A 20139-nucleotide genomic window follows, 5' to 3' on the forward strand; every position below is an offset into this window, starting at 1 on the left:
CGGAAAAATTTTATTTTATTTTGTAAAATTAAAATTAAATTTTCAAAAAAGAAAGAAAAGTTCTACAGTCGGTCGGATGAGACGGTTGATCGGACGAGGACAAGCAAACAACTTTTTTTGCATAATATGAACACTATTAATGAAATTGCCCAACACTGCTGATTTACCAATAACATTGTCCAGTCCACAGGTACATACACATAGTACATGCATGACCAACAACACTTCCATCTCTGCTAGAGCTGTAACAGAGTTATATAGTCTGAATAGGCACATACATAGTTTATCAAGGTATGGGTGTGGAGTATCTGTAAACTTGATCAGGGTAAGGGTGTGGGCGTGTGGCCCAGGGTGCGATTGTGGTCAGTATTTCAAAATTATATGAGTTCCACTGTGGTAAAGTCCGTGGTGGTTTTTTTTCTTTGTTGAAGGTGTATGTGGATTTGCCATGGCTGACAGGTACCTTTTCAGCTTAATTTGGTACATATCTCATTCTCTTTTCTTGCTTTATGCTTCTTGCTGCAGGTGGTTCCTTTCAGTTCCAGCAGTACAAGTTCAAATTTCATCTGTAAAAAAAAATCAATTAAAAATATTTTTAATTTAATACATTTTTCTTACCAAGATTAAATTGAACAATTAATCTACCGAGCCCACAAAGTGGCATGGAAAGAAAACATATCTTGGGCCCGATTTAGTAGCTTGGGCCCCAGACTTAGTAGTTCAGGCCCCAACTTATTAACTTGGGCACGAGATAGTAACTTGGGCCCTCGCTTTAGTAGTTTGGACCCCGACTTACTAAGTTGGGGCCTTGAGAGTTACTACGTCGGGGCAATGCAATACATGCGGCCAGCGATTCTCCCGTCAAATGAGCTTACGAAACCATCAAAGCATAGTTCATGATGGGGAGAAAAAACGCAAGTGCCGGTACTGTGAGAAAAGATTTCGGTATAACTCCCCACGTAACGAACATGAAAAAACTCACCCAGAATGGAGCGGAGTTAGAAAATATGTCTGTGTGACATGTGGAAGGGACTGCCATCAAAAAGATAAACTTGAGAATCACATGAAAACGCACAGTAAAGAAAAACCCTACCATTGCGACTATTGTGATTACAGTGCAGCTTGGATGAAAAATCTGCAGACTCATATGAGACGACATACTGGGGAGAAACCGTATTGTTGCTCCATTTGTAATATGAGGTTTATGTATTATCAGCAGTGTAAAGATCATAAGCAAAATTGTAGTCAGACTGGGCCAAGTACAAGTGGTAGTAGTAGTAGTGGACAAGCTGTAGTTACAGAAGTGTTGCCAGTTATTCCTGAAGTAATGTTGCCAATTATTCCTGAACTTGAGGAACAAACTTCAAAATACATTAATCTTTAGTAAAACCAGAGAAGATGTAAAGAAAGGAGATAGATCCAGCTATCCTCAAACAAAATATGTGTGTTGCCGCTCATTCAAAAGCAATCACGCTATTTAGGTTTAACAATAAAATACAACAAAAGGGTTCGAACCCATGACGGGTGTGATACACAAGTTGCTGCTTACTAGTTTTAGGGAAAGGTCAGTGTCTGTATACCATCAATACTATGCATACCATGCATGCAGATCCTAACATCCAGTTTATTTCAAATAAAATATGACCGAAGTTCCATGGCAAATAATAATTTTGCACGCTTGGTTACGCTTTCAACCTCTACGATTTATGATACAGACTATTTTCAATTATCAAAATATCTTTATTAGGTTTGCAGGAAATGACAGGAAAATACATTAAAACAATAAAATATAGATGATCAAAAATCATCCCGTTTCTAACAAAATCCTAAAACACTCTCCTAAATAAGTAATATATGTTCCAAAATGGGCGGATTTTTTGGAATCTTTACAAAACTACATTTCTTTCTTATAGTATCCACGTGTGGTATCCCTGCAGAGCAACATCAGGTACTTAACACACAGGTGTCATACTTTCAAGGAATTATCTATAGAAACATTGGATATGGTTTTAATTCTGGAGTGAAAATTAATCAACTGTAGTCGGCAACACACATCACATCAAAGGCTACTTTCAAGTAGATGTGTAACTACTTGAGAATAAAGGACTATGAATAGGTGCGACAGGATAACCTCACGGGATTATCTCAAGGATATAATTCGTTCTTCCTCCTTCTTTTTCAACTTTCCTGGTAAAACAAATTTAAGGGCCATGGAGAGCCCCTGCCCAAAATTACTGTGAAAAGTAAATATATCATTTTGTTTTCAACAAATTTTGCACAAAATTGCTGCATTGTGTAAATTTTGGGTTTTTGCCTTAAATGTGGGGGGGCAAGAAAATCTCCTCCCTCCAGGTAGTGCTGCCACTGATTTTGACTGGGGAAGGGGCCAACTGGATGGCAAAGACAAACTTGGCAGGGGAGGGAATGGGAATGCTTGGTCTGGGTCTTCATTCATAAATCTGTACCCTTTCTTGATAATCAGAATAGAATTTTAACCACTGTACTAAACTGTCTTGTTCTTGCCTTAAGGGATCTAAAATGAGCGTTTACTGCGTTTGACAGTATTTTTGTGGGACATGAGAGCACCTCAGACCTATCGAATTGCATTCTGAATCTGAAGCATGTCTTTCTGATATCAAATAATTTTCATTTTAGAAAATCACAATATAATACAAATTTTATGACAAATTATAAAAATTTGATATTTTTCACATTTTTGATATATAACAGTCCTAGAAGTAAATTATATAAATCTAATGATATATTCTTAAAGTGTATGTAGCAGTGAGGAAAAGCCGACGGTCAATTGAAAATTTTGACCTTTCGTATTAAAGATATGGATTTTTTTCCCAAAAAGACCTAATTTTTTTTTTGTGTTTTGGGAAAAAAATCCATATCTTCAATACGAAAGGTCAAAATTTTCAATTGATCGTCGGCTTTCATCCCACCTACATACACTTTAAGTATAAATCATCAGATTTACAAAGTTTACTTCAAGTACTGTTAAATATCAAAAATATCAATTTTTAATGATTTGCCATAAAATGTGTATTAAATTGCGAATTTCAAAAATCAAAATTATTTGATATCAGAATGATATTCTTCAGTATTCAGAATGCAATTCGATATGTCTGATGTGCTCTAATGTCCCAAAATAAATACTGTCCAAACGCTCATACCCCAGCCCTTAAATATTTTTGCTGGGTCAATTTTCATCTTCAGTAGATGGTGATTGGTGGTGCTGCAGCTGTGATGAAATCCCATTGATCCTTGCCAAAAATGATAACACATAAAACCCATGTACTCATGCTATATACTGTAGATATTAAAATCACACTTCGCCTCTATTTGCTGAAGTGTCCTGTCGAATTCCAAATCAAAACAAATTACTCATCTCCTTGCTACCTACATCTGCATGTAACAAAAAACTGTTGCGCTACAAACAAGGTCAATGAATTGTGAAAAGTATACCTGATATGTTACAAATACACATCTATGTATAATGATATTCTGTTTAATATGCAGACTAGTTAAACTTGTATCTTTATCTAATTGTATTTACTCATTTACAAACATTTTTATCAGAACTATAATTAGTGACCTGCTTCCACAAAATGAGCGTAAAGTCGCAAGTTTGTCATTTTGAGATATTCCAGCTGTTGATGTCAGGCCCGTACGCAGGGGTGGGTGCGTCGTAGCCTGAATCCTTCTGGCCTCTAATGGCGGCGCCTTTTTTACCCACAATCCTTCACGTTGCCTTATTCGAGGCCTGAATTCTTTTGGTGTAAAAAGAGAGCGGTTCAAGACGGAATTCGTCTTGAAATAATGAATAATTAATTAGCTGGAGCCTGGAGGGTCATGCGCAGTAGGTCAACACAGGGTTTTAGTCTCCTCCTCCGCCGGTAATAATTGAGTGGGTAGGATCAAACCGGCAGGGAGGAGACTATCATGACGAATTTGCTGTCTACCGTAGATAGCCGATAATTGCAAGTAATTTTCATAGGCCTATGTATAAAATAAAAAAGAACCCAAAATGCCCGTGATCGTGGAGATATATTGTTTATGATTATATAAATTATTATATAATAAATATGCTCTTGAAATAAATATAAATATATCATCATGAGAAATTAAAATATGCCCCTGGGCTGAATAGCTCTCATTTTCTTCGGAAGTGGGAGGGTCCCACATTTCCCAAAAGTCGGCGTCAATAAAATTGCGACACCTTCCCTATTTCGGCAACAAAGATTTTATGACCCCCATAAACAGGCTCAAAATTGTATTAAAACCAGTCTTTTAAAATAAAATAAACACACTATCTGTGGTCAACTTGTGACTCCCTACATTTTGGGCATCAACAATTTTTATGACCCCCCCCCCCTATTTTTCTCCCAAAAAAATTATGACCCCCCCTCCCCATATCATGATTTGGGACCCCCACGTCCGAAGAAATTGATAGCCCCTGAATGACTGCACTAACCATTTTGATATGTCCAGTGGGGTGGTGGGGGGCAGGATTTTGGGGGATGGGCATAAAAATGAGGGGGGAATCAAAGATGAAAAACATTTGCCTAAAATTTTCTCAGTATAGTCAGTAGCCAAAATGTTTGAAATTCAGTCTCCAAATTTTTGTTCAAGAAAACAAATTAAGACAATTCAGTTGCGTTAAATTTGGCCAAAATATTTGGTAGGTCTATATCCAAATTTCTTTTAAAAAATGGTTTTGATTGGTCAAATTCTCTGCAGCACCCCACAAATGGCCATTTTCCCTCATCAAACAAAACATTTTTCCCTAGCAATTTTACAAATTTGTAGGTTTTTTCATGTTCCATAAAGAAACCCTCAACCATTAATTTATTGATCAGTCCTTACACCAGAAAACAAACACATAGATACATGTAAATTTGTATTATTATTCATTGTCATTTTATTTTTCTAAGACATGACTAACATAGTGCAAAAACACAGAGTAGTCCAACATGCAGTCAGTGTATGATTCAAACAAAAATACATGATTAAATAAGTGTTACATTTTTATAATAAAAACATTATTTAAAATTAGAACATTTTACTGGCAGTGTCAAAACTGTATTATTTTGAATAGGCATACTTAACATTAAACACATTTTTTTAAAGGAATATCAACATTGAATAATAGGCCATGCCATTTAATAGTTTGTCCTTACAAGAATCATAATAAAGCAGCCAGCTTATAAATTACATTGTGGTACAATGTAGGTAGTCAAACAGGAAATAGCAACATTCAAAGCATTGTACAATGTAGGCTACACTTCACATTCTTAAAATTAGGTAAAAAAGGTAGAATAGTCTATTCATAAAAATTTTAAGAAATATAAATTCCAAACAAAATATATATGATCTTTCAGCCCCAATATTTCACAGGGACAATGAGAAAAATATGAACTTAGGGCTGTGCAATAATTATGAGCCCTGGGGGAGGGTAAAATTGGGGGAGGGGGGGGGCAAGAATTTTTTGGTGAGCCGAAAGTGGGGGGCAAGCACTTTTTGGCAAGCCAAGAGGGGGGGCCAAGCGATTTTTGGCACACATTCATGGGGCGCTTTTTAATAAAACGCTCTAAAAAAGCTTAGGAAAACAGTACGAAAACGCTTAAATATGCAAATTTTTTAAACCATTTAAAGTTTGCAAATTGGGATCCCAAAAAGCAATTTTTGGCGGGCCGAGAGGGGGGCAAGCTATTTTTGGCGAGCCGTTTGGAAATTTTACCCGGGGGCTCATAATTATTGCACAGCCCCTTACAATGTACACTGATACCAAAATCTCCATTTTGATGGATAAAAGTGGAGATGAGGCTGTTGAGTTTACCATTCTCCTTTATTTCTCAGGACTAGAGGAGCAGATGAGAATTTTAAAACAATTTAAACCATTTTAATTTTACAAAGATGAAAAACATTGGTTTGAACACCCTATAGGGCCTACTTTGATATAAAATTGGATCAATTGAGCCCATATTTATTGGTCGAGCTACAAGTTTTCAAATATTGGACGAGACGTAGTCGAGTTCAATATTTTAAAACTCATAGCGAGACCAATAAATATTGGAGTGTAAAGCATCCAATTTTATCATTATTATGTTTTAGATCCAATATTTTCACACACTTGGATTCATCAAAACATAATATTGACTGGCATTGATCCCCAATTTTATTTAGTTAAAACCCTATATTATTGAAAAGTGCATTCTTAATTTCCAAATTTTGATTTCATTTTCACTATCTACAATTACGCCAAAAAAATTGATAGCTTGTCCATAGATCACTTTCAGAAGTTGGGTCAGTGGGACTCGGAAGTTTTGTTTAAAAAGTACATGTACCGTATTCGTCCGAGTATTAGTACCATGTTTGAGTAAACCCCCAATTGGGATTTTACTTTGGATTTGTAGTGTCCCTGGACCTAGAGCTGAATGCTGGGATCATTCATGGTTGACTTTGTAAAAAACAATAATAATAATAATAATAACATGATTTCAAAATGCATTGGATTTGTATCAATTTTGAAACCATTAATAGACCATGACATCATTGACATGAATACAAATTATAACTTTACTTCTTTACATATTTAAGACACAAAACGTTATTTTTTAAAGTCAACCATGAATGATCCTAGCATTTGGCTCTAGGTCCAGGGACACTCCAATCCGGAAAAATTTTATTTTTATTTTGTAAAAATTAAAATTAAATTTTCAAAAAAAGAAAGAAAAAGTTCTACAGTCGGTCGGATGAGACGGTTGATCGGACGAGGACAAGCAAACAACTTTTTTTGCATAATATGAACACTATTAATGAAATTGCCCAACACTGCTGATTTACCAATAACATTGTCCAGTCCACAGGTACATACACATAGTACATGCATGACCAACAACACTTCCATCTCTGCTAGAGCTGTAACAGAGTTATATAGTCTGAATAGGCACATACATAGTTTATCAAGGTATGGGTGTGGAGTATCTGTAAACTTGATCAGGGTAAGGGTGTGGGCGTGTGGCCCAGGGTGCGATTGTGGTCAGTATTTCAAAATTATATGAGTTCCACTGTGGTAGAGTCCGGTGGTGGTTTTTTTTTCTTTGTTGAAGGTGTATGTGGATTTGCCATGGCTGACAGGTACCTTTTCAGCGAATTTGGTACATATCTCATTCTCTTTTCTTGCTTTATGCTTCTTGCTGCAGGTGGTTCCTTTCAGTTCCAGCAGTACAAGTTCAAATTTCATCTGTAAAAAAAAATCAATTAAAAATATTTTTAATTTAATACATTTTTCTTACCAAGATTAAATTGAACAATTAATCTACCGAGCCCACAAAGTGGCATGGAAAGAAAACATATCTTGGGCCCGATTTAGTAGCTTGGGCCCCAGACTTAGTAGTTCAGGCCCCAACTTATTAACTTGGGCACGAGATAGTAACTTGGGCCCTCGCTTTAGTAGTTTGGACCCCGACTTACTAAGTTGGGGCCTTGAGAGTTACTACGTCGGGGCACAAATTACTAAGTTGGGCCCTAAATTACTATTTCAGGGCCCTAAGTTTCTATCTTCAGGCCCCAAATTACTAAGTCAGGGCCCTGTGTTACTAAGCTGGGGCCTAAAGCTACTAAGTTAGGGCCCTGAATCTCCTGAGATTATTTTTTCTTTCCTTGCCACTTCTGGAGCTCCATAACAACCTGGAATATTGCAATGCTAAATGATTCCATGAAATTTGAATGCTCTCATTTGATTTTGATTTTGAATTATGCATACGGTACATATTAAGCCAGGGATTTTCGGGCGGGCTCGCGGGTATCAACCCGAAATTACGTTACTCGGGCAGGAAATACCCTGCCCGGGTGCCCGAAATTCCAAAAAAAAAATTTTCCGGTTTTGTAGTGTCCCAGGACCTAGACCTAAATGCTAGGATCATTCATGGTTGACCTAAAAAAAATTGCATGATTGTTTGTTTTTAATATAAAATTGATAATTTGTATTCATGTCATACTCGATTAATGATATCAAAATGCATTCAAATTCAATAAACATCATGCAATTTTATTTTAGGTCAACCATGAATGATCCTAGGCCTAGGTCCAGGGACACTACAAAACCGAAAAATTAAATAACTTAAAAAAAAAAAATGGATTTTTTCTTTGTTGTAATTTCGGGTACCCGGTTACCCGCCCGAAAAATGCACTGGGTACCCGCCGCTATCCGGGCACAAAATTACCTGAAATGTTGAAATTCAGTAACCAATGGTCATTCTATGTGATCCAATTATGCATAATGCACTTACTTGTAAACGTTTCAGCAAACACTGTTGCCTTTGTCAACACTTGACGAGGAATGACATTTGATTGAATTATAATAAGAATAATTTGGTATATAATTTTACAGAGAGTAAGTGCAATTCAGCTGCAAGTAGGGGCGACTTGGCCTAGATGATGACTAAGTATTCTGGTCCTTCGATACCAGGGGTCAAAATTCATGGGGGGAAAAGGCAATTCTCCCCTCAATTCTCCCAAAATAGCCCCCATGGAAAAAAAATTGTCAATGGCAAAATACACACATGAGGGCTATTTTGATTGGAATCTGTCCCGGAATCTGTCAAAAATAGCTATTCATTTGCCTTAGACCTTACGGCATAATCCTTCATATAAAAACAATAAAAATTTATTAAACTCATTGTACGTACCAGATTTTTGATGATTCACAGTTGAGTTCTCCATACACCATGATTTGAAGTCACAATGAACATCTCCAGAATGCAGTTGCTGTAACTGTCCAGTTCACTTCAAGTTGACATCACTGATTACAACCTAGTTGTGAAAATTCAAAAAATTAGATTTTAAAATTGAGTCACCTTTAATAAGAAAATTTCCTCCCTGTTTCAGGGTCAGAATTTTTCGCAAAGATTCTCGTAAACAGATTTGCGTGAATCAAAGTTGATTCTTGCAAACGTTTGTAGTTTACACAGAAGATGACTTGCTGGAATCAAATGATTCCCGCAAATTTATTCTGCAAGAATCAATATTGATTCGCGCACTGTTCGGTTTTTATTTGGCGGAAATTATTCGGCTTTTGTTACTGCGCGCATCAAAGTCCTTCTCACGATTGCGTAAATTAAAGCGTGCACCAGGGCTGTCAACTCTCACGCACTGGCTGGGAGTCTCACGCATTTGGTCATTTTCTCACGGTCTCACGCCAAGGTTGTATAATCTCACACCTAGTAAATCTCACGCAAAGAGCTGTAAAATTAGTAAAATCTCATGCATCGTAAAAATAATTTGATGTCCATCCCCCCCCCCCCAATCACGCACACAATTTTCAAGGGGCATGGCTTACATAGCCATGGGCCCATGGGTCAAAATGAACAGTGTATTTGCAAAAAATAATTCCGCCCCGGTATGGAAGTGTCTCACGCCTACAGTCTGTCCACATAGAAGTACAATGTACAAACCAAATTTGTGGGATCGGGGGCGATGCTTTGCGTCACACGCTTGAACGCGACAGCGTAAAGAGCGTGGTGCACTCCATAAATACAAATCGGCGCAGCAGTTAGCGCGCCAAAGAAGCATTGCACTGAAATAATTATTCTCATAGGCCTACCTCCAGTTTCCGAGGTCTATTTACTTTGTACTTCTAAGTCAGTGGACAGACTGTAGCAATTCCAAAGTTGACAGCCCTGGCGTGCACCGATCATTACGTAATGCACAACTAGCGTAAACATTGCGCCCAGCCGCGTACAAGCCATTCTATATCATTACACGGCGTTATTTTTTCCGCCTTATTATAAACCGAACAAACTTTAATTAATATATTTATTTTATTGCACCGTGGTAGGCCTAGTTAGGAGTCTAGCCTAGCATGCCTAGCCTCCGAATACTATCAATCATGCTATCGTTTTGCTTTGAAATTCAGTCAAGAGTCTTGACACTGTTCTTACCCCGTAAAAGATATGGCCTGTACAAAATGAAGTAATCATGCACATCCTATGTATGTTTCAATGACACTTGAATACCATGCTTACCGTATTAAAATCCGAGGCAGTCGGTACTGTAGTTTGTACCGTGTGAATGCATGTCATCACTGTGGTGAGTGGCGACGATCTTTCCTCCTCAAAATCAAGGCAATTATTATGACTTGACGGGTGCAAATGGTCTCAGTGTGTTGCAAATATAAAAGTGTTTCCCATGAATACTTTCAAAGACATATACATCATCGCAAAGTTCATTAAAAGTGAAAATTTGAGAAATATGTAATGGCGATAACAACGGTAACTCAAATTGATGGCAAAGAAGGTTAAAGCGGGGATTCGATCCGCTTATGAAAAAATGAAGACGCATATCGACGCAGTGGATTTTAGCTGATTTTGTAGTTGGTTGTTAATTTGTTTGTACGCTACATACAGGGAACTTAAAAATAAACTGCCGAGTACTGGTTAAGCGTCAGATCAGGGCTCTGAAGTGTTTATTAGGTTTATGATTCCGCGTCTCCAGCGCGCAATGACGTAATCAAAATCTACTAAATATTCAAATTTTACTGCTCCTGTTTTAGAACGTTGTTTGCTCCAGTCCTCAATACAGCACAGTGGAGCGGCCGTGCGTGAGTATTCGAGGACTGGAGGATCAAGTCTAGGTGCGTCGCACCCCCCCCCCAATTTACAAAAGTACAAAAAGTCCCAAAATTTCACAAATTGTGAGCGTAGAGAGCCAAAAAAATGAGGTTTTTTACGCTTTTTTGGTCAAAAATGGTCCAAAATTGGGAAAAAAGTCCACTTTTCACGAAAATGCCCCCCCCCCTTGGGAAAAAAGTCCACTTGTTCAAAATCAGCCCCCCCCCAAACAAAATCCTGCGTACGGGCCTGGTTGATGTTCTTTGCTTGAAGACACCTGTATTGGCAGTGTTATCCCCTTTGTGAATGGGGACAGAATTGAATACAGAGTACAGCATATATGTCCCCATTCACAAAGGACATACCATTGACTAATGACTACTGTAAAAGTAGAAATTTTCGCGAGGTTTTTATTTTCGCGAATTTCGCGAGTGGACAACACGAAAATAAAAACTCGCGAAAATAACCTTTTGCATTAGGTTTCTATCGTATCAATATCAAAACTGTGAAATTTAATTCTCGCGCAATTGACAAAATCTTCAAAATCGCGAAAATATCTTCTCGCGAAAATATTGACTTTTACAGTATAGTATACAGGTGTCTTCAAACAAAGAACAGCAACTTTACAATTGGAAAGTCTTGATCTTGAAACCAGCGACTTGACGCTCATTTTGTGGGAACAAGTCACATTTGTGGTGTGATCAAGCAAAATCAGTCTGAACAATTTTCAGTTTCTCATTGGATTGTAACAAGCACTTGCAAAGCAACATTTTGCAAAAAAACCCATTGAAATTGAACAGTTCAAAAGATATGAGCAATTAAAGATTTCCTCTTTTTTTGCTATATATCTCAAAATCAATATTTCCGACTGATTTTGCTTGATCACATTGTGTTAATGTATGAAGAATTTTAATATGTAGACTAGTTAACTTTGTTTTATGTTTTGTTTTGTTTTTTAATTCTTTGTATTTACTCATTTACAAACAAATTATGTTTATCTTTAAATTAAAACAACTGTTCCCTACCATTGTATTCCTGTGTATGGGACATATGATTGGACTGGTTAGCGTAGTGGTCTCACTCGCTTCTCACCACTGCGGCCCAGGTTCAATTCCCTTTGCTGCCACATGTGAGTTTGGTTGCCGATCCTTGCTCGTCCTTTCAGTTTATATAAAAATTCTCCTGTCTTTCTTTTTAATGATACAATTGGTGCCATTTAAGGCCAATAAAAGAGAAGTTATGTCTCAAAGCCCTGTGCGGTTTCTTTTTTCTCGGTGTGTCCATACCAGAAAATTCAATTTTTTCTTCCCTTTTTTTTAGCTTTTGCCTTAAAATCATGAAATTCTGAGAAATGTCTTGAAGATAATGTACTTCAGTTGTGTAATTGAAGCACAATTTTATGCCCTGTATTTTTGAACACTCACAGATATGACACCTTAATTCAAAATTGAATATAAAAAAAATCATGGGCTTTGAGTTTTTTAGCATAATATGTATGTTACTTACTATTCTCATTTACTTTCAATTGTATCCTTGCTGGGTGTACTTACACTTTTTGTAAAATTCATTATGTTATATAAGCTATTAAACTTTGTGATGTTCCAGATATCAAACAAGTGTAAATAGTTCAGTTTATTATGCTACAAAAGTTGTTAAAGCAGATGTTTCAGATATTTGATCCTGTGTCATATACTGGGGTATTCAAAAAGGTGGCTTTGTTACATTTTGATGTGCAGCTTGGATTTCAAAACACTGTCTCTTGAGTATTCCTTTCCTTAGAAGATTCAATTAGGTCTTAAATTGAGGCTAATTTATTCTATATTACTAATGTTTTTATCCTGTTTTAAAATATTTTTTAATTTTTTTCTTATGACGTTTGGCATGAAATGTGCCAAGGGTGGCTGAGGATTAGGGGGAGGAGGATTAGGGGGAGGGATTCATATCGTAAAATTGATTTAAAACCTCATTAAAAATTTGAATCTAGTAAAAAAAATGTCTAAATGAGCTCCCAGACATCTAAACCAAATAAATAAATACAAAAGTTCATTTAAAAGACTAATACTTGCTCAGAATGATTGTAAATGTGGCAAAAAGAGGTGGGGTTACATCCTCCCTATTTTGTGATTGTTTTTGCCCGCACTCTCTCTTTTTTTAACCGATTTCCATAAAAAAGGTGTCAAAATGCTCGGGAGGATAAACCACTTCAAATTAGATGTGTAGGTTAAATGTTTGAACCATTTCATTTTTTTACTATGTAACACAAAGGTACCCCAGGTTTTGACACAGGACCATTACTGTTTGAAATAAACAAAATCTTTGAGAAATGTTATATTAATGGAGTCAAAGAAATATCTTGTCTTTGTTGCCACATGGCTTTAATTATTGGTTTATGTATGGATTTTTTAATAATGATTTAAGGGGTACTACACCCCTCGATAAATTTGTGTATATTTTTGCATTTTTCTCAAAAACTAATAACACGCTGGTAACAAAAGTTATGTATATTATAGGGGCAAGGAATCCAATTACTTCACTGGAATTTCAGTGACCCAAGACAAGCGGTTCGTTATTTATGATAAGAAATAACGTACCGCTAGGATGTACCTCATTTCCTATCATAATAACTGAACCGCTTGTCTTCAGTCACTGAAATTTCAGTGTAGTAATTGGATTCCTTGCCCCAATAATATACATAACTTTTGTTACCAGTGTGTTATTATTTTTTGAGAAAAATGCAAAAATAGTCACAAATTTACGGGTGTAGTACCCTCTTAACAATTGAACCTTATTGTCACAGCTGTAAAAAAGCTCGCCTGCTGGAAGATGTTGACTTGCATCCTCTGAGCCATAGAGGTCCTGCATTCTTTTATCGGTTGGCTCCAAACAAAGGATTTGAACCGGTGTCCTTCACCGCAATCATGGCGCAGTGCAGTCTATCAAATGTGATACGATCAAGCAAAATTAGTCTGATGTCAATCAAAATCAGAATTCGGTTTTCAATCTCATTATATGAGCCATTTTCAGAGCTTTATCTTATCATAATTAGACTTATGGTTCCAGAGATATGGTTATTTTAGTGTTGCTCAGAACAATAAAATACAAAGGGAGTTAAATACTATTATTGATTTTATCTCAAAATCAATATTTCGACATCCTACTCATTTTGCTTGATTGCATCACAAATGTTGTCATCAACCTATTTGATCGTAGTGCATTTGTTATGTGTGAGACAAACTGTTGCGGTAGATTGCAATCATGCTTTTATTGAATGCATTTGAGTAGTCCACCATATTTACGGTATGATACGTCATATGCACAACCTCTATTTTCAACCCAAAACTAGTATATGGGGGCTTTATCGAGAAGACACACCTGAGCCAATTAGCACCCAGGGTCTTAGCTAGGATTTGAGTACACTGAAAACATAAACTGCACTATCTGGTGGTTTGGTCCATTCAAATACCTATACTATTGCTATAGCCTCCCCCTCAATTTACATAGTCTGAGGGTCCATATCACTGAACTCATTTTTACGAAGCATCATAACTACATCAGATTTTGCAAGTTACAAATGATTTTAACCTTCTTAAAGTTTTATAGTCAAATGGACCCAGGTCTAGTTTTGAGTTTACAAAACTTTTTCAAGCATTATTTTTAGAATTAGCATCTACCAAAAGCATTATACTGCCCTCCAAAATTATAGGTGCTGGCAACACCCTGGTTAGCACCAAAGGTTCTGCATGACTTGGACATGACAAGAGTTCTATTTGGCTGACATGTTAAAATGTCTCCATCCCCGTTGAGGCTGCTGCTCCTCATTTTAATGTGTACTACTTCTTGTACCCCTCTCCCAAACCAGAAAGGATCTGTGTTGATGACTTAGGCTTCCTTAATTTCAATGTTGTACCTAGTTTTCTTTACATGATCAGTAAGTGGGGAAACCTTTGGATGACCGATGTCCATCGATAAATGAAGCATCTGCAAATAAATGCTGGGAAACATTCTTGTGAAAATATGTGACTGTACGCTCGAATGGGCCGTAAATTCCCTAAATTGTATTCTGAGTAAAATATGCATGCAGGTCGTATTCATCGGCATCTCTAGCTGGCGCGACATCTATCTCATTTTGATAGTCAAACACCAATCAATAATCGTATTACACACTTAAAACTACGGGGTCAAAAAATGACCCAAACGGGGTCATTTTGGCCCCAGCGTAAGTTAGCAACTAAACACCATACCACTAACGGGGTCATTTTGACCCCATTGGTCGAGGTCATTGCAATGACTACGTATTTGGGTCAAATAGTAACCCCATTGGGGTCAAAATATTACCACATTTCGGGGTCAAATGAAATGACCCCTTCAAAAGGGTTGCCTTATTGGGTTACTTAATGACCTCATTTCGGGGTCAAATGAAATGACCCATTTGAAAGGGTTGTTTTATAGGGTTACTCAATAACCACATTTAGGGGTTGTTTGGATTTTTTTAGTAGGCCTTTGGTCATGCTGGTCCCACCAGGACATAAGTGTGTTTCTGCACAGAGAAAGCATTACATAAACAGCAAACTGCATCTGTGTATCACACTCACACACAGTCAGTCATCGCCTATGACAGTTCACGTATTATAAGCTTACATGATATAAGCTTATAACAACTGCAGCCAAGACACCAGCCACGACAGCATGAAATTGGAATGAATCTGCGTGCATAGACTAGGGTCTATGCATCCTTGCAGTCTCACTTTTCAACTAACTTTTCATATTCCATCATGCAGACAAGCACCACGACAATCCGCTGAGCTGCACAATCAGAACAAATATGGCGCTGATGTGACCACGTGAGCCGATGCACACCGTGTGTGCAAATAGTTCAAGCATAAGTCATTATAAAGTTGACAAATTGTGTAACTTCGGTCAAAAAATTAGTTTTATTTATTAATCAACAAACATTAATTGCAGCTCATGTTTAAACTCATTTATGAATTGAGATTTTCAAAGCGGAAGATTGAAACTGATAAAGCGCGACGGTATCGGCAAAATGACCACTAAGTTTTTGACCACGTTCGTTGTGGCTAAAATGACCTCGTGAATGTGGTCAAATTAAAACAGTACAACCCCCTTGAAGGGTCAAAACAACCCCAAACGTGGTCAATTCAAAATGACCACGGAAAATATAACCCCGCAGTTTTTAGTGTGTATTGAAGAGGATAATAAGCTTCTACCTTAGATGGCAATAGAATTTTTAATAGCTCTGGTCTTTGTTTGCTTTGGCTAAATCCTGTTCAAGTGGTGGGTTACCAGGCATTGTATTTTGTATAGGTATGTATAACCAACATTAACAATGAGAGAACTTTCTTGAACCTCGTTGACTTGGGGATGATTTGATATGACCGCCAATTATGACTGTTTGATATTTATTGCCAGCAATGTGGAAAAGGAGACACACGTAGAAACAAAAAAAGCTACCATTTTGTTGAAGGAGCAAAGTTCAACAAACCATAACCCCGCTACTGGATATCGTTTGAAGTCAAATAATATACCATTTTAAAGCTTATGATGTATATTTCTAAAAACAAAATAAAACAATTTTGACCGGGGGAGGAATTTTGGCTCATTTGCCGTGACAGGTCACATATGTGTGTGAATCAAAGTGGATTCTTGTAAATTGGGCTATTCCAGTTGAACTCTATACACCCCCCCCCATGGAAAACATGACCTTAATAATCTTTCATACAAGGAGTGTAAATTTCAAGTGGGGTTATCTGAATGGGTACTGTGACTTCATTTGAAGTCTGCATCCTTTTTGTGAGAGATTTAGGTCATGAATGTCTTCCATGGGGGGTGTATGGATTTCATCTGGAATAGCTGATTAGACCAAAGATGAGTGTTTGCTCCATAGAAATTCATTGTGCTTGGTGTGGGGTGGTCTTTCTCTTTGGCATGTCAATGAATGGGTGGGTTTTCAATTGAGCGAATTTGGACAAACCACGGCCCTGCAAGGTGCTAACACTTCAAAGTGTTCATAGTTGTGGTCGCTAGGGTTCAAATCCCGCACAGGCATGGAATCCTCGTAATATGTATCATGTTCGCTTCCATCTAGCGATCAATAACCTGAATAACCATTGTGTAATTCAATTCAATGGACAAGCTCATACACATGTGGTTCTTTGATGTCAATCGCATACAATATAACCCGTGATCAATAATGAGCGTTGGTCAAAAGCGAGCTTACTGAAGTGATAAATTATGTACATGCAGATTCATCATTTATGCATATTGCCTTGAAAATCATAAAAAGCAACTGCTTGATCAACCCAAATGATTTTATTAGCGTTATTTCTAAACCAAATTTCAAAACCACAAAGTGTTTTACCTGACTTTTGACCCAGAAATGTATGAATTTGATGAGAAATTGTGATGAAAAATAATATTTTACAAGTCAGATTCAGAAAAAGAAAATCTCATTACACACGTTAATTACATCACAATCCAAACATAGATGGTTAAGTTCATGGAGAATGTTACAAACTGTTGATTGTTTTGCCATATTGTTTTTCTATAGGGAATAATGTTTTATCGTTAAAATCGGACATGAAAACCTATCAAAAACACAACAAAAGCGTGCATCGCTATTTGTATGCATGAAACAAATTATAAGAATTGTACAGAAGTGACCTAACACTTATGAAGGCTGTATCTTGAGAACGCGCATGGTCTGGTGCTAGAATCTTGGCAAGGACACTCTGGTGAAATAAAGAAAAATATATGTGATTGATTTTGTGTGACTTTTGAGCGTTAAATGTTTCAAAATTTAAAAATGAACAAAATGCGAGTAACTATGATGTCATCAACATGACCATTATATTCATGATAAATAATTATTGCGCCCTAAAAAAGAAATGGTTAACAAATGGTTTGAATACATCGCACGACCTTATAGTAACTTTATCTAGAAATTTGTGCAAGTTACTTGTCAATTTTCGCCAGAAACGATCTTTTTCCTGAGGTTACTGCCCGGCTCATTAGGGCGATATGGGATATTCTTTACCTCGAGTTTACTGCCCTCTGTTGACGACAGGGCTTCGAACTCTTATCAAGGCGATCTAAGAAGTGCAGGGCCGTGAAACGTGCCCAATTTGGGCAAATTTAGGTGTGTTTTTTGCTTAGTCTGATGAGTTACAAAAATTAGGTATAGAGAAAGTCAGCATTAAAAAGTTTGTGACATATCCCCATAAAATGTTGTTCTTATAGACCCCCCACCCAGTCCGAATGTTAGAAATAGGCAGCACTCCAACCAACATCCCAGCCCTCAGTGCCCAAATCTCATGGAAATCACTGCAGGTCTTGATGATATGCTGTACAATTTTGTTTCTAAAGTCATTAACTCGACCCTTCCCTTCTTATTGGCATTATCTGTTGCTGATTTGCTGCTGATGTGAAAGTCTAATAAAAGTGTCACAAAATGTGGACCAGTTTAACATGAAAATAAGATTTCATATAAATTTGACATGATGTGGCAATTATAAAATTCAGTTAGATGCTTGTACAAATTGACAAGGGCCATATATTTTGGACCTCGGGCCTTGACAATGTTGGCTAATACTGCTGGTTCCTCAAAGTATGCTATTGGACATTTCCATGAAAAAAATTACAAATTTACAAATATGAATGAAAAGAATTGAGCTGTAATTAAGACCAATATTATATAGGTCTACACTTGTTTTTTTCTTATCTGCTTAAAAAATAGTCAAATGGAGGAAATGCATAAATTTCTTTTTCTGAAAAAAAATGGGAACAACAAACAAACATATTTAGTTTGTCTTTACAATCAAAATCAACAGAGGATTTGCAGGAATATAAGTTCCTTTTTCTAGAAGTTGGAAAAATTCCTTTCCCTGGTCTTGCTGGGTTTGATTAAACACATCAAGACCAGGGAAAGGAATTTTCTAACATCTGATCAGGTTCATCTCTATAATATTTGTCACCCTGGTGTGGCAGTGACGTCAACACATGGAGGCAGCTATTTCTAAGCTGCGTCTTTAAGGGTATGTGTGTGTACGCAAGCGCTTTGAGCGTCCGCTGGCTACTTGAAGCTGCCATTCTGTATCCTTGTCCCGGGCTCCACAACCAGCTACGCCACTGATCTCAAACCTGCTATGACCCAAAGGTGCTTGGTCATAGCATGGTTTTGAGATCATTAAAGGCCTACTATTTTAACCATGCCCCTCATACATGCTCATAGCATATAATTCTCATTGCAAATATATACTAGAACAGGCCTGAACTCAAACTGCAAAATTGACACAAGAGTACATGTTTAAAAGGTTAATTAAAGAATTTAGAATATCTTACGGTTTTATATTTGTTTACAAAGGTGGACATAGTAGCAGTTTTGATACCGTATTTGGAAAGTGTGCAGGCTCTATAATGTTACACTGGTTCACATCTAAATGACACATTCTACTAAGATTTCAGACAAGCAAATCAATAACAGGTAATCCAAATAGCAGGGAAGTGTATTGATCATGTTGACGTGCAGGTCTGCATTGCATCCATCTTGTTGACTTAGTAAAAAAAAAGTTCCAACACAGCATAGGTCAGCAAAACACAATAAAGTTGTTGGCTCCTACAATACATGCCTGATGTTAATTGAATACCTGAGTGGAAGAAGGGCCCAACTCCAATATTTTACAAAAATGAGTTTGACCCAGCATTTTATTGCCAGCAGACTGTTCTTCCTTGTGTGTGAAAAATGAGCCAAAATCCACTCTCTAAATAGTCTTCCATGTACATTTAATCATGGTTTTTATGGAAGAAAGGCCCAACTCCATGGAGTTGGGCCCATCTTCCGCACATATTGGATTAAAGAGGAATTTTGTTCATCCATGAAATCTGCTTTTCACTACAATAAACTTACTTGCTAACATATTTCATGCTTCTACTTGTGCAATTAATGGATAATTATCAAATTTCTGTAGCTATTTATAACACCTCAGCTCAAAAAACTGGCACTTGCAGTATATTAGTGGAAGAAGGGCCCAACTCCAGCTCGCATTAAGACCTGTACCGTTGCCATGGAAACATCATATATAATTTCGAATGTATGTAATATTGTATGTTCATGTATTAAAGGTCCCCTGAAGATGGAAACATTCTGTCTATAAAACTTTTCCAAATATCAAGTTTTTTCTTAATATCTCAAAAACAGTTTTGATGGAGTTGGGCCCTTCTTCCACTCAGGTATTCAATTTAATTTCAATACTTTCTTTTTTTTTCACATTAGGTGCACAAAATTGAGAACCCAAGATGATGGTATTGAATTTCTGCACTCCCTGTGGTGAAAAGAAAGTAAGAGAGGTGAAAGAACAGCTTGAGAGACTCTTCACTCTGAAGGTTTTCAGTCCGGTGGTATGCAGCCTCTGCCGTGAGCCGATTCCATCAGTGAGTCACGCTTCCGAATCCACTCGAGAACAACCCAAAAGAAGTATTCGAAAGTATGACCAAAGCAAAGGTGATC

The 20139-nt window shown here is 37.1% G+C and overlaps 1 long non-coding RNA gene across 1 annotated transcript; it reads right to left on the bottom strand.

Moving 5' to 3' along the window:
• Positions 1-4903: 4903 nt before the first annotated feature.
• Positions 4904-10225, bottom strand: LOC140164905 (uncharacterized). Its single transcript, XR_011860603.1, has 3 exons — positions 10035-10225; positions 8700-8823; positions 4904-7252 (listed from the first exon to the last, which is right to left on the bottom strand). It is a non-coding gene; the product is annotated as an uncharacterized lncRNA (long non-coding RNA).
• Between the last annotated feature and the right edge of the window lie 9914 nt (positions 10226-20139).

Source organism: Amphiura filiformis, chromosome 11 (assembly GCF_039555335.1).
Source record: "Amphiura filiformis chromosome 11, Afil_fr2py, whole genome shotgun sequence".
NCBI lineage: Eukaryota > Metazoa > Echinodermata > Ophiuroidea > Amphilepidida > Amphiuridae > Amphiura > Amphiura filiformis.